Source organism: Epinephelus moara, chromosome 5, assembly GCF_006386435.1.
Source record: "Epinephelus moara isolate mb chromosome 5, YSFRI_EMoa_1.0, whole genome shotgun sequence".
Lineage (NCBI taxonomy): Eukaryota > Metazoa > Chordata > Actinopteri > Perciformes > Serranidae > Epinephelus > Epinephelus moara.
The window spans coordinates 34489992-34506764 of record NC_065510.1 but is presented as its reverse complement, the minus strand read 5'-3'; the positions used below and the strand labels follow the sequence as shown (position 1 = coordinate 34506764).

At 41.1% G+C, this 16773-nt stretch overlaps 2 protein-coding genes across 2 annotated transcripts in view; one reads left to right on the top strand and one right to left on the bottom strand.

Annotated features, from left to right (window-relative positions):
• Positions 1-16773, bottom strand: part of LOC126389773 (myosin-10) — a 667776-nt gene that overhangs the window by 392820 nt on the left and 258183 nt on the right. The gene's annotated exons all lie outside the window — the stretch shown is intronic.
• The window catches only part of pkn1a (protein kinase N1a), a 67709-nt gene that overhangs the window by 1420 nt on the left and 49516 nt on the right, over positions 1-16773 (top strand). The window lies entirely within an intron of this gene.

Here is a 16773-nt window from a genome sequence, read left to right as displayed (position 1 = left end):
CTGTTAATGCATCTCAAGTGGGTGGGTGTAACACTCCTGATTTGCTCCTAGGACCTTTTTGGTGGCCCTGGGACCCCGCTGTGAGGAACCACCAACCACTCAGTTGAATTGGAAATGGATAGTTAGTGTCTTGTTAATAATGCATGATGGGACACCTTTTGGTTTTGAGAGGGCTTGTGCAGAGAGCTCCAGCAGTGTTCAGTCATTTTGGTGTTGTTCTACTGTATGTAACTCTGACCCGAGCTTTGTGCCTTCAGAGTATTGTGTGTGTGGAGGTACAGAGAGCAAAGAGGTGCACACAGGCAAAATAGTGGTGTTTGTTGTAAAACAAACCACACTGCATGCACCATTTCCAACTCCCATTAGGCATCACTCTTTTATGAAAGCATTAGCAAGCAGAGAGGCTGCTTACTTTGCATTTTGCTTGGGAATAGTTGTGTGCTGAGGTAAAGTACCCACAGTTTCCTGATCTAGCATGTAGGCAATAGGTTAACTTGATCTTTGCTTTGCTTTAAGACTCACTGAGCTTAGAAGGACACTGTCGAGTCAAACATGTACATTTTATTTTAAATTCCTAAGACAGAAAGCATAATTCATACAGTTCACATCAATTCATAATTCATACCACTCAGCCTAATTGAGCATTGTTCCAGTAGAGATTCACCGTGACCTTTAAGTCTGAGCAAGTGTCGTGTATCAGTTGACCTGCACAAATGGGTAGTTTAGAAATACAGGCGGCAGCGCTGCATTGCAGGTGCTAGCACCTGTATAAGCAGGTGTATGTGCACTGCCTGTTTGTTCTGCAATCACACATTCTTGTTTGCATTTTAGGAACTCTGATGTCAGTCAGTTGAGGATGCACTGCAGGCAGTGAAACATGAGACAAGTCAGCATTGATATGCACTATAATCAGAGGTAGCCAAGTGAGAGTCAGGTACACGAAAAAATGCAGAAGTGGGACAGCAGTGGGAATCAAGCTGACTAAGATCATGTGGGTTAAAAGGGCTTAGAAGTTCACATTTAAAATCAGCGTTCCTCTTATTGTGTATTTGCACATGTGGGTGTGAGAGAGAGTCCCCGACGTCATAAAATGCTGACTAAATACTAACAGTCCTTGTTTGCCCACTTCTCTTCCATCACCCATATTTGGCATTTTGCTCCATTTCAGTATAAACGAGCAAGGTGTGCCATTTATTAATTTATTATGATTTTAATATATTATAGTATTTTATGTTGTGGTACAGGCACATGTGTGAATTGATGTTCTCACAGGAGTTAGAGGAGGTTGCCCTGTGACATAACTGGTAGTCTACCTGTTGCTCAGTCCTATATTCACTTAGTGTGTGCTTCTTTTCATTGTTGGTGGAGATCAGTCATTGTGCGTGGTGTAAGAGTTTTTCCTCAGGCCTGTTCACAGCTTTAGTCCAATATGAAATTCATCTTTTTAATTATTAATTAGTTGACCAGCAGAAAATAAATATCTTTAGTTGCAGCCTTATAACATTTGCCTTTGTCATGTCTCCGTACACATGGATGATGTCTCCACTTACTGTTCCTTTATCAGGTTTTCCCCTTTCCAATTAGCTTCAGGAAGTCATGAACTCCAGCATGTGTCAGTAGTAAAATGAGCCACGGTCTGTGTATAATTATGCTGCCTATGTGCAGCATGTTATCTGACTGCTTTTAAAAGCTTTGTGCTGGGTAAGTTTGCCACTTCAACCAGGTTTAATTCTAGCTTTGGTGCCTTAATGTCCCCCGTCTAGACAGCTTAGTTACTAAACAGATGTAGAAGTGCCTTTTCACTCACTCTGTGTCAGAAATCCTCACATTGGAAACAATCAGGGTTTTAGAATCTGCTAAATATGGCTAGATTTGGCCATGCCGCATTAGTCGGCCTTCTCCAGTGACCAGTTTGGGAGATGTGTCATGGATTGAATCAGGTGGACACAACACATAATACACATTCATACTCGCATGCAACAGCTTGATAATGTTAATCTGCTCACACTATGAAGCAAGCTGATTTCTTTCATGAGACTGACCGACAAAAGGTGGTCGATGAAAGAAGGAGAGCAGAGAAGATAAGCTGGAGATGGACAGAGCTTAAAGTCTCCCTTTGATCTTTGACGTACAGCGGGAAACAGGAGAGGGTGCTATGGGTGTCAGTGGCTACTGTGTTGACAACACTGGACACCATTACTCCCCCTTAGTCCACAAAACCTTTTATGCTAGTCTAGAAACAAGAGCAAAGAATTAGTCATCACTCACTCACTGTTTTTGGGTATCTGAGTTTAATTTAGCTATATTCCGAGTAAAGAAGACACTGTGACACTTATGGGATGTTTTGTCCAAGCCCTGGAACCGTAGGCCCCATGTCCACCAAAGCGTTTTTCCCCAGCTGAAACGACTGGCGCTCCTCAGGAAACGCCCAGCTGGGAGCATTTGAGAGCGCTTTGGAGACGCAGCGTTTTTTTCAGCTGAGCCTCAGAAAAAAAGGCTTTGCTGGACGTGGCCCCTTAAGGTGTTAAGTCTTGCCTTGAGACCCAGACCCAGCAGGTGGAGTCAGGGGTGAGTGTCTTTGTAGCTGTGTATGTTGGGAATGTTTTAGAGATCTAGATTAGGGATGTCAAAGGTTAACCATTGATCGGTTATATTTTTGACCAGTTGTGCTTTTGCTTATAAAATCAGCACAGTTCCCCTCTAGGTTTTCATTATTGTAGATATAAAGCAGGTACTGGAACTGAACACCCTTCCCATGGTGTGCCAATTGTTTGCCCCCCACAGGAAGAGGATATTAAACAGCCCCAATAGAAGTCTGAACCCAACTGCGTCACACTTCCTGATAAAGGTTAGAGGGGAGACAAGAATGGAATGGAGGGGGGATGTATCGCTGCTCTGTACAGTACACCAAGGGATCTGTGGTGGTTTCTGCTTGTTTGACATGTTTTGCACGGTGTATGTTCACAGCAAAAGCCCCGACAACTGAGACACACTCCACTGGTTTCGCAGAATGTACATGAGGACAAATGTCCATGTTCACAAATGCACACTCTCCCAAACACAGATATAACAGCTGACACACACACACAGGGTCAGACACTCCAGGGAATGCATAGGAGTACTTCCCATAAGCCTCACCATGACGTAAGGAGACAGTTATGTGCACAAAGTAGGCTTTTCTCAGCGCTGCCCTGTGGCCATGTAGGCAGATAGACTCCACAATAATGCACCAAGAAACAGCTGAGCAACTGGAGACTTCAAGAGAGAGAGAGAGAGAGCTGATATTCTCATTCATTCTTATGTCAGGCGTCTCGGTTTAATACAAACAATGCAGTCTAACAGGACTCCCTATCATATGACACAATCTCTCACATGGATAATGCTATATTTAGGCTCGTAACACATGATCGTAGCCTCATATTGGTTCTACCAATTGTGTGCTTTATGTTGTCTGACCCTCAAGGAAGTTATAACATTTATAAAACAGTTACCAACACTGTGTGTCATGGATTATTAATCAATACCCTTCCAAATACATCTGGATTTTTGAATTCTTATATGACTATAACCAAAAAGGCTCCCTACATAGCCAGTGCTGCAGGAACAATCTTGTTGTATCTAAGTGTTGGACACAGCTAAGCTACTGTCCTCTGATGGGCTGTATTCAGTTGTCGCCATATGTTGTTCACATTACAGAAGCTCATCTGTGTCCCAGCCAGCAAATCAGTCAGACGGTCAGTTGGTGGCCAGTTTCCTGTGCAGGGCTCAGATGTTAATGGACAACTTTGTGTTGATGTAATGGATGTGTTTGTTTCAAGTTTATTTGTCACTCCAACTATAAAAAAAAATATGTAAAGGAGGAGGCTGTAAAAATCAACATAACATCAAGTTAAGGCATACAAACCACCACTGAGATGACTTTACCAGCAGTAATCATGATTGAGCAGGGCGGCTAGTTAGCTCCAACCTGGACAACATTAGTTAATCATTAGAGACCAAAGTGTGGGCAGTGGGCACTATGTTTACGCATGTTAACATGGCTAGCCAGCTGTCTGTCAGCAAAGCCAATAGAAGATATCACAAAAAATTAAAATTTCACCACCTTCAAATGGATAGCGCTTTGAGGTGCCGTAGTGAAGCTCATTGGGTCAATAAAGTGCTGGACTAAAAGGAAAGCCCTCTTGTATTTCATGTCATTTTGCGTTATTTATTGATTTGTTTTTCTTAAAAATCAACCAGTTAGTTAGTGGCAATTGGGTGTTTAAGATATGCAAAGTAAAATGAACTAAAACCAGTATCCCTAGTTGAAACATCTTTCCCCGATACTTTCATTCTCTCATGTAAAATACAGTTGTGCGCACCATTTTTAAGTAAGGGATAGTTTACAGCGAGCAAATTGGGGTCCTGCATAACTGTGTCTGGGTTTATGTTGCAGTAATGGCTTGCTTGCTGCACATTATCCCGCTTATTACACGGCTACCTACTAAAGCAATCTATAATTTGACCCAAAATACTGATTTAGAAGGATTTTACTGCTTCCGCTAAGCGTGTAAGATCAGAAGTGCATCCATGGCAGCGGTCTGCTTGGACCATTGCTGCTCTGATAGGAGCAGTTCAGATGGGCAAGGCTTTGCTTGGGCCCGAGGGTGGAGGGTTTAGGGAAGGGGAGGTCTAAAGGGCATTATGCTGATGATGAGGCTCTACAGCCGCAGCAGTACAATAGGTTGTATTGTCTGACACCAGCAGCCCAGATCACATTCAGTTCACTGTGAGTTCATTTTCCTCATCCTGGCTGGAGCATGACCACACTGTTGGTGACCACACCCTCACCAACCAACCAACCAACCCACCCAGCTGCCCACCCTCAGGCTTAGCAGCCCAAGTGTGGCTGCCGGTGTTTGGCTGAGGGTGTATTTAAACCATTTTTGCTCTTCATAGTTGGCCCCAGCAGCTGTACAAGGATTCTGCCTGGGTCTTTTGGCTTTAAATCTCTCATTCACATCTCCCTCTGTGCAAACATCCCATAATTCCCATGACCTCATAGTGATGTACCCCTACATTCCTGCTTCAGATGGACCCCTCCTTCTCCCTAGATAGACACACACAGGCCAGCAGTACTGAGCTCACACACTGTCATGACATCACCGATCACCCTTGGCCAGTGAAGCCCACCAGCTCTCTGTGAGAGCACTGGGATGGCTGGAAAGAGCAGGAGTGGTCAGGAGGATGTGCAGGAGCAAGTAGGTCAGGGTGGGTCACTCAGCCAGAATAGAAATGTAACGGACGCTTTACTGCTCTGTTTTTCCATCCTGTGAGGCAGAATAGTTTACAGATGCTAAAGTTGTGACTTCATGTCTGCATCAGTATAAATTTGACACCACGCCTTTTTTATGTTTTAAGTCTTTGAAGTTTCATTATATAACTGCAGTAATTCCTCACTTTCCCTCTCACATGGGTTGTCAACACCAGCAGCCTTGCACTCTAACATACCTTGACCCTTGACCCCTCCTCATTATGGCAGTGCCCAGGGCCCCTGGGCCACACGTATTGATCTCAGCCCCACCGCTCAGCACTGTCATGCTGTTTAAACAGACGCAAACAAACAGCTCGGTTAACTATCTCTGGAGCTGCTAGAAGATTTTTGCATAAATTGACATCTGTAAATGTGTGTTTAGAAAAGCAGAAAGAGTGTTTACGGTGTAGATATAGTGTTCCCTTTTTTATACTAGAAAATTAGACAAACAGGATGAAGAATTTATTAAATGGACAGTTGTTGTTCTGGTGAACCCCCCACCAAAAAACAAAATAGTTCAGTCTTCCTGGAATTATTGTGCATGTAAAAGCCCACATTAGGCTCTCACATGCTTTCACTTGTTGCATTAAAAGTCTAAAGATGTTTTTTTTTTTTTTTTTCAGTCAAAATAAATCAACAGAGAGCATTATGTTGTAATCTCTGGGAGGGTTTTCACTTGGGGGAAATGAACTCTTCACCTATTAGGACAAGATATTTGAGGACATCTAAACTGATGTAATGTTAGAGCTCTGGTGACATTTACTGGAGAAATAATCTGGAAACAGCATGTTTTAACAGGGATTTAGTGTAAAGTATCTGCACTTACATCTGTATTTCATTGCTTTGTCAGGGTGCTGATTAACCATATGTGCAGGACTCGGCCAATAAACTCCCCTCGTAGCTTTAATGTAGTTTTAAAGTGTTATCTTTCTTGCCATGTCGCCAAGGATTCAGACAGAATTTGAATACATTTTCTTGCCTTGCAGGCTATGAGGACATGCCAAAAGTAGTCTGTTCCCAGGTTATACCAACCTCACTGTTATAGAAAGCCCTTGGTGGACCTGGCAGACATAGCATGATTTGACATAAACATGTGGTCTTGGACCAAAAAAAGTTGTCTGGGTAAATTCTGTAGTGTTAAATGAACCTCTACAGTCTCCAGTGACTCCATATAAAAAGCGGAGTTTCCCCAGGCCATATTTTGGGCTCCAAAGAATTCTGTCAGTTTTGGACCTAACCATGTTAAGATGGCGGTGGTTTGAAGGATGCTGTGTCATCAGCGGCTGTGACCACACAAGAGGCTGAAACTTGCATATGGTAGATGACAAGATATGCGTGTCAGCATAATGCTGGAACACACATCATCTGGTTATGAAGTACATACATCAGATAATCAAAGTCACACAATCTGTATCCTGCTGAAGTCAGGCCTGTTAAGCCAGTGAGTACAGAGCTAGTCACCAGGCTGACGACTTGCTTTCAGCTTTGGTTGCCAAGGCTGGTGAAATGGCTGCCAGTTTTCTTTTTTATGTTTATAATTAAGGTAATAGTGGTCCTGTTTAGTTGTACCCATGTTTTTAACGACAGCATTAGTCAGTGAAGGGGTGGAAATAGACCAAAAATTGCATGGTTGTTCTTTTTATACTACACTGTCTGTCTGCATTTACAAACCTGTTTACACATTTTTCAGTGCATACAGCTCATACTCCCGATCTTTTCAGGCATCTGGGCTGCCATGCAGACTCCTGGTAACATGTTCAAATGACAGCATTTACGCCACACTCACCCTCACAGACTCATGAATGTAGAAAGTAGAAAGAAGAGAAAATAGAGTTGAATACTAATGTAGCCATACTAAATTGATTTTGTCTATCCATCCATCATCCTCTTATTCGGGGCCGGGTCATGGGGGCAGCAGCCTGAGCAAGGTACTCCAGACATCCCTCTTCCCAGCAACGCTTTTTATCTTCTCCTGGGGGAATCCGAGGCGTTCCAAAGCCAGATGAGATATATAATCCCTACAGCATGTTCTGGGTCTGCCCTGGGGCCGCCTACTAGTTGGATGTACCCAAAAAAACGCTATTAAGAGGTGCCCAGGAGACATCCTGATAAGATGCCACAACCACCTCAACTGGCTCCTTTCAACCTGAAGGACCAGCAGCTGATTGATTTGTGAATCTTTAAAGTAATGTTAAGTAATAAGGATGTGTAAATGTGGCCAGGTGGCTTGTTTTTGGGAATATTCTAAATAGTTTAATAATGTTAATGTTAATAATGTTTTTTCAAGAAAGCTAGATTTGCTTTGTTAATGTTCAGCAGTATGTTGCTCACTGAATAGCCCAACCGATACTGGATTTTTGAGGCTTATTTTGATATTTGATCATTCAAAGGAATACTTAACCCCCCAAATCACCATTTGCATGTCAATTACTCACACCGTGTTAAGTTGAATTGCTGAAGAGAACTTTGTTTTTCTTGTATGCTTAAGGCAAACGAAGAGTCCAAAGATGGAGAAAATTCTTGATGAACTGAAGTCATAGGGATCCGGGTTTAACAATAGCAATACGATATCAAGACATCTGTTTACAAACTGTCACACAACTGGTGCAGTATAATCTAAGTCTCATTTATCATGTGTATGCTCAGTGCGTTCCAAACAGACAGCCCTGAACTAAAAGCAGAACTTGTCTATGCTCTCCTCAAAGCCAGACTCCACTGAGAAATACAGTGATTTTACCTCGTTGAACATAGAAGCTGCTGGTCTACCACTGCCTCTATCAGTTTGTTTATTAGTGTTGTTGTGTGACTTTGGTGTTTGAACGCATTAGTTTGGATTCACCAAAGTCACACAATAACCTAAACAAGTTAAATGGTGGAGGCAGCAGCAGACCAGCAGCTCCTGTGTTCAGTGAGGTACAATTAGTGTTTTTCTCAATGGAGTCTGGCTTTGAAGAGAGCATTAATAAGTTCACTTTTAGTTCAGTTTTTGTCAGAAAGGGCTGTCTGTTTGGGAAGTACTGAGGATATGACTGGATAAATGAGATTTAAATTATACTGCACAAGTTGTGTAAGGGTTTTGCAAAAAGATGTTTTGTTGAAGTTTTGCTGTTGACCCCTAAAACTTAAATTCATAAAGAATTTTCTGTTTTTGGATTATTCGTTCACTTGAGGCATGCGAGAAAAACAAAGGTTTCTGCACGAATTCAATGTAACACGGGGTGAGTTATTGATATACAGATGGTCATTTGGGGGGTGACGTGTTCCTTTATTTGGTATGAATTTGTGAAATTGGATACACACAGAGCAGGACATCTTGCAGTTGAAAAATCTGTGGTGTACAGGCTATGTAATGGAGACAGTTTCTCAATGTTCTCAGACCTAGTTTGGAATTTCTCTACTTCAGTCGGATTTGACACTCTCCATTTGAGCTCTGCTATCTTGTGGAGTGTTTTATGCGATGCTGCTGGCGCTGAAGCTTTCTGAAGACAGTAGCACCCTCACTCAAGCAGAAGATTTTCACTGAGGGAGAGTCAGAGAATGTTTCTAACATGAAAAGTGGTTGCCAGCAGGGGCAACCACCGAGAGAAGTGGTTACAATGGTCCGACTGCAGTTACCAGGGGCAACGGGGCAGTTTCTCCCGTCAAGCCCTGCAGTAATAAAACCCAATAATTTAAGAGTTGCTCAGCAGTCCTCGCCCGTGGCTGTCGCTGAATGATTTCCAGTTCTTCGCTGGCTGATCTTTACGATACCAGAAACCTCACAGTGATGAGGTGTTGGGGGGAGTTTTACATTTGCCAACACTTGCCAGACGGTGCAGTGCTGTGGTACATCAGTGTTAGAGATGCTGCCACTACCTTTCATTAGTCATATTTCAGTGTAGCATCATAGTTGTTTTTTTTTACTTTCACTGCTACAGTAAGGAAACATTTCCTGGCCCCTGACCAAACCTCCTCTGATGAATGATTCTAGACCAGCAATAGGCGTGAGTGTAAAGTGATCTACCATGTTGCCCTTCTGTTATCTTACTCCCCCCCTCCTCCTCCTCCTCTCTCTTCTACACTCTCCTGCTATCTCTCCCTCCCTCCTGTCCAGGCTACACACCAGCTGCTCTCCTCCTCCTCCTCCTCTCCCTCTGCAGCCCTCTCTTGTTTTCCCATTTAGGTATGGTGGGACCTCAAGAGTCATCCTCTACTGGGGATAATTAGAAGGAAAAGACTTTTGCTTTTAAGCAATTACACCACACAGTTGCAGGCTAAACATGGTTACCTTAGTGAAAAAGTTAACACTGTTTGCATGATGGTCTGTGTTTGAATATACTGATGAAGAATGTTGATGGTGCGGCACATTTCCACAGTCAGAAAACATTTATACATGTTATAGATCACTATCTACAAGTGATAAATACAGTAGAACGAGGTATGATTGCATAAGTAAACAGTTAGATAAAAAAACACATGTGTATTTCGTATTTGTTTTGACTGAGCCAAGTAGGCAAATATTTGTGAGTGTGATTTTGATAAGATCTATAATTGCAGTACAGTCACTCTTTGTCAAAAGTTGTGTCTGTGGGGTTTTTGTGTATTTTTGTGCGTCATTACACGGAGGGTGTGACTTATAAGATATAAATAGGCTGTGGGAGTTATTAAAGTCTCCCCACAAACAATCCCTCTCATTAGAATGGGTTGGAGATCGAGTTACACTGATAACATTGGGCCCACTGGGAGGTTCACCAGCTCAGGCTGAAAACACAGGCCTGGGTGGATGGTTGGATGGATGGATGGATGGATAGGGTGGAGTTGCAGTCCAGTCACTTCGAATTAACTCAGTTCAAAATGTAAAACAGACGTCAATGTTTACCATTAGTATTATTGAGCTTCTTCCACCAGAAAGAACGAGAATTGAGAAGTGAACCAAACTAGGGCTGGGCAACATGGTCAAAAATGTTATCCCAATAAAAAAATTCATGTCATTCAATATTGATAATTATCATGACAAATATTAAATCTTTTTTTTTTCTCAAGTTTAAAGGCTGATCTTTGCTCTTGGAGACCCCAGTGGAACGTTTCACAAATCTGAGGTAGATTCAAAACAATTATCATCAAAATAATTTCTATAAATAAAACAATAAATAGACAAAGAAGTCTTAATTTTGGTGTGCAGCATGTCAAATTCTTTGTATAGACAGTCAAAAACATTTTGTAGGTGTTTTAGCTGACGGTGTCAACAAAATAAATAGACAAAAATCTTAACTGTGGTCAGTATTTTCTGTAAAAGTTTTAAACATGAAGTTTCTGCTGGTTCTCAATCAAAACAATAACAAAAGGTGGACTTTGATGACGTGAAGTAGAGTGGGATCATTAAAAACGACCACCGTTATCATTCATGGTAGAGGAAATGAACAAGTATTTAAAGTTTTATTCACGTTATGATTTGTCAAATTTATCCACATTATGTCATTTATATTTAATAGAATAGCCACAACAAACGTTATGTTAACTCACTAACTTAGCATTTGATGAGTCGACCACCCAAACAGCTACCGTAGCTAACGTTATGCAGGGAATATAATCGTGAGGTAGCCTGGCACTGTTTACTGTTTACTTAATTAGCGTGTTTAACGTTGTTGTAATAATGTTACAGTACACATTAGCTCGGTTTGTAGCTGGTCTTCTTCTTTTGTTTAATGGCAGATGGTAACTAGCGTTAAAGATGCATTAGCACCCCCCTCATTAAGTGTATAGTTGGTTCAATTATATCGAAAGTTTATCAAACTTTTGTTATATTTCTATCGAGGAATATTATAACAAGATGCAGCAAAACCAGAGATATTATAGTTTTTATTCCACACATTCTTCTTCCTTTTAAAACCATTTGCCTACATTACCCATTAGGCACGTAACGATATGTCGAATTTCGCGGTGTCGCGATAAAATAAATTCTCGATACCGTCGTGGGAATGCCACGGTAGTTATATAGCTGCGTTCTCCTACAGAGCCGGTAATATGACTGTGCGACCACATTCCCCATAATCCTTTGCATGCAACTGCGTGCGCAGGTGAGAGCAGACTCATGCAGCTCAGCCTCTCAGCCTCCGACTCTGACCCTTAAAAGTAAGGAGATTGACTGTTCTTCTCTGTGGATTTTCTCCGCGACCGTGCGTCATAGCGAGAAGCCACGCATATTACGTGAAACAGTGGAATCGTGGCTTTCCGACAAGACCAAGCACTTGTCGGTATTCCAGTGTTTTCACAGTGAAAAAAAAATGATAAAGTTACACTAAAATAATGTATAACAGAGCTTTCATACAGCTTTGCACACACATTACTTTTGGATGGATTACTCGCGAATGCAGGGTCGTACAGAAATGCCATGCATATCACATGAAAGCACAGGACCAGAGCTTTCCTCTCCTCATCTCCTGTTCTGAGTGTTAGGGTCTCCTTGATGTCAAGATTGTCAACCTGGCATGAACAAACTGAGTGAATGTGTGTTTTTGAGTTTTTCTATAACTTCCAGGGAAATGGCTGGGCTTTATTTATTTTGGTTTTCTTTTACACACATCTCTACCCACCTCTCTCTCTCTCTCTGTATCTGTGAGTGAGGGATTGTGTGTTATTGAGTTTACATTATTTCTAATTTGTTAATTTTGTTGTTGTTGCAGGGTCTGATTGTTCTAAGTTCTGTATATTTGATGAATATTAAGACTACTCTATCCTCATAATTTGATGTCATTCAGATGACTTTCTAGTAATAGTGCTACACTACACTAATTTTGTTCAGAGTAGGTTAAAAAATACTGAATGTTTCCATTTTCATATTATGTCACTATAGTTTTAATTGACATAACTTGGCACTTTAATGTCTGCCTGCCTAGCAGTAATAGGGGGGAAATGAAAGCACATGTTCAACTGTGTGTTCATTTGTTCATGATACGCTTCCAAGTTAAAAATAACATGCTGTACAGTGTACATGCACTATTTTTGAATAAAATAGCTATTTTTAACAATAAATTTTCTCTTTTGGCCCCCTTGTATAAATATCGTGATATATATCGTATCGTGGACTCTTTATCGTGATAATATCGTATCGTGAGTTTCTGGTATCGTTACATCCCTATTACCCATAATGAAACTTCACCGCTGACAGTTTTGTTGGACATTCAGGTGTGTCTTGCTAACAGTGGCTAGTGTAGTCTCGAACCTCTGGCCTCAAGCACAAATGATGAGCGGGCTACAGAGGTCTAGTAAGCTCACTGTTTTTCAACGCCACACCCTTAGATATTTTTTTACATTTCAAAACTTGTAGTCTTCAGATGTGACACTGAATTAACTCTCCCACTTAAGTTAGTAGAGGCAGTTTATCAAACTTCATGTAGCTCCCTGTGGAGGCTTTAAACAACTTTTTCACATATACAGGCGTACTTGCCAAGACCTGTAAACAGACTTTGTAAAATCAGTGGACTTCCCCTTTAAGTTATGATAAAAATGATCCTTAGTAGTTGTTGTCTTAACTCTGTTTTGTAAGGAAAAAACTTCCAATGTTAACCTCTTGTTCAACCCAAATCTTGATGCAGCCCTGTCCAGGTTGAGGTGGTGCTGTAAAATGCTTCTTTGAACACTACCTGTTTGCAGATGCAACAAAGAGCTGCCTTTATGGCCTCCTCATATGCGCTCCCAACAGCTTGCAGTGTAAATAAATGAACAGTACTTGTGAGTTGGGACTTTTCCTCTGTGTTTGTATTTTGCCTTTGTCTTCACCACCACCGTTAGTTCATGTCTGGACTGTGAGTTGTCTTCTTTGCAGCCAGAGCTCCCAGAGCACGGGTCATTTGAGTTATTTAACACTCAGCCAGTATGACATCCGGCTTTGCCTTCAGTCAGCTCCTGCTCATTCGAATGTCGGCAAGCCTTAACGCAGAGGGATTGTTAGATAGCTGAGGAAAAGGAGGGAACAGGTGTTTCCTGGTGTGTTACCTAGAGGCTGTGCTGTCATAGAAACAGCTGGCGGCGGGATGAGGTCATAATTTTTCTACCTAATGATTTACATACACACGCTCTCACCTGGCTATTTCCATAAAGATGGTTGTCTTATTTAAGTCCGCCCTATTTAGAGCCAAAATGAGGAATTATTGTACAAAATGCTGATGAGCTGAGCGCTCTCCTCCTGACACTAACACATTTACATATCAACGCTTTTTTTGGAAGCTTTAATGAGAGTGTACTCTCAGAGGACAATTAACCAAGCGTAGGCTTTCAAATAATTATATTTGGCCATGTAATTAGAGATTGGATTGAAATGCCTTTTCCCTTCCCACTTGATTAAACTGTTGCGTACATCAAGCTGTGGTTACTCAATCAGGTCCATTATCCCCAAATACTTTATATAACCTGATTTAAAACCAACCTAACCTCTACTTTCACTTCAGTTAGATGGCTTCTGCTTCACTTATCAGCTAACACACCCTTTTTATCTGATTTATCTACGGTCTAAATGTGTTGCTCTAATCCACATGTTTGTCGTTCCATACTTGCCTCCTAAAAATATGCCTTTATTTATGAGCCAGACCTTAAAATTATTGGCTGTTTTGCTTGGGCCTCTGCTAAGCCGAGTGCTTTCAACAATATTAAACATGAGGATGTTGACAGATTTAACAGATATAACTACAGTTATGTAACAGGTTACATTTTAATATGAAAACAGCTGTTTGTTTGTTGTACCTGAAACTGCTCTTACACAACCTGGATGACAGATGTTAAATTAATTTACCCAGTTGGGACTACCAGCCATTCAGTTAGTAGTTAGTATCTGTTTGCTACCTAACTGAGATGTAATACCTTGTTATTACTTATTTTCCCTTTTATTAATATATAGACAAGAAAATATAGACATTTCTACAATGAAAACCATTGGTGTGTGGAGTCGCACAAGTCACAAATTTGATTGGACTTAACTTGTCAAAATGAAAAAGACTTGCAACTCGACTTGGACTTTAACACCAATGACTTGTGACTTGAAAATAGTTAATAACCTTCCCCCAAGGCCCAAGATTAAAAAGTATGTTAAGGTATGCAATGTCGTATATGAAATCAAAGTACTCTGTTTCCTATTTTATAACATTTCATACATTTACAATACACAACAAGAAACATACACATTTCATACTGTTGTGGTGCTGGTTAACAGTGCTATATGCTATGACAGTGCCATTACTTTTTAAGATTAAGTTCAGTCACACTTGTTTTAACAAACTTTTCTGGGAAATGAATGCAGATTTTTAAAAGCATTCATGATTTTTGTAAATTTCATATATTATTACTCTGTTGTTTAAATGGCATTAGATTTGGCGAAGCGTTCATTATGACTTGTTTAGTGTACGAAAGTTAAAGTTTAGGACTTGGCACTTAATTCGAGACTTGCCTGCCTGACTTGGGACTTGAGTGCAAAGACTTGAGACTTCATTGTGACTTGCATAACAATGACTTGGTCCCACCTCTGATGAAACCCGACATTTTCCTTTGGTTCATGACTCAATGCAGTTCAGTGTGTACTGTAATTGCACCAAAGACAAGTCATTTGTAATCCTGAGTCAATAATGTCCCTCCACCTGCGACCACATCATCAGTGTTGGTGAGGTGAACTTGTTTCTACAGGTCCTGTGTACACACACACACACACACACACACACACACACACACACACACACACATACACACACAGCCACAGACCTGCTGCACTGGTCTCTGCTGCTGCTGCTGCCACACCTGAACCCAACTGCCATAACCATTACTGCTGTGACACACACACACAGTGAATCCCCAGGGTGCTCTTGAGGCACATTAATGTGCACTTCCACGCTCCATCTTTCTCTGTTAGATTCACCACGTACAGCCATACAGCCAGTCTCCTCTGGGTGCTCTCCAACACAAATGTGACGTACATGTAACCAGTTTCTGTCTCTCTACCCACATGCTAACACACTTGATTATACACGGCTTTTCACACACACTGTGGCAAACACACACGCATTGTAACTTGCTCGCAGTTAGCTGTTAGTCATGGCTCAGCTGAACCAACTAATACACAGACACCCAGTTTTCTGATTAATTAAAGCCTGATCTTTCTCACAACTGAGAAATATTTGTTTTTCTAATCATACTTGAAATGGAAAAAGCAAAGACTTATGTTTGGGAGATTTTGTTGTGCTCTACAGTTAATCCTTTTTCTCTTTGTTTAAAATTATAGAGCTTTGAAGAGCTGTAAGATTTGGAATTAGAAGAATGTTAGAGGTTTAATTAGTTGAATTTTGTGAAGTAGGGCAGTACCAGTCATAATATATATTTGCTTAAATCAATGAAAGTGCATTGTGTTATGTGATATGTGATTGTCTAGCATGCCTCATTGCCATGCCAACAGTTTTCATTTGAACTATTTCCAGTGGAGAAACTGGTCTTGATGTAGGCCCTAATATCTGTATAGTGTTTTCTGTAGGTTATCCAAAATAACAGGGACACAGTTTCCGAAACTGGGATGTTCTGGTGGTCTGGAGGCACTGACTGTGTCTTTGCAGTGTCCCCGGTTCAAGTTTGGCCAGGCACATTATTTGCATGTCATCCCCCTCTTGTTCTCCTACCCTTATTTCATGTCATCCCTCTGCTGTCCATGGTCTGATAAATTTAGCTTCATAGCAATATCAACATGCGTGATACAGATATTGCAAATTGTATATTAACATGTGCCATGTGTTCCCACCTTGCATGTCGTGTTGAAACAGGGGCGTCTGGTGACTTTACTAGTTTTGAGAGTATTTCTCGTGTCACAGAAACCACTGAGAGTGACACATGTGTTTTAGGTGTTAGTACCATACTGTCAGTGATGGTTCATGCATGGTGTTTTTGTTGTGGAGCTCTGCACAGATTTGACACCTGTGCACCCACCCCGCCCACTCTCATCCCAGCTCTATGAAGCGCGGTGAACCACTATTTCCTGGCAAAGACAGCGAAGTGGCACTGAGGTCTCTTGGGACAACCAGTAGACATTAACCTTGTATTTGATGGTTCACAAAATACACCTGAATTCACAAATATGTAGGATATTACTACAGACACTGATAATGCTACATTGTGATAATGGGATTGTGCTACTGATCAGTACTGTACCGACTCATGTTGATAATGACCCGATGATGATTTGCAATCCAGGGGACATGACGTACTGAAAGGTATTTTCACCGGCAGCTACCATTTTCTTACCATACATATCATATATCTCATGCAAGACCAATTTTGTTGTTGTTTCCTGTTATGTTCGTAGTTTCAGTAAGTGAAAAGAAAACATGAAAACTCTTCTCAGAATGAAAGGGAATCTGCGTATTTCTCAAATTTTTTTGAACTACTAAATTTACACAGTAACTTTAACTTATGGATTATCCATTGAAATTCTGTTTCTATCGGGTGATCACAAATCACAATCATGCATCACA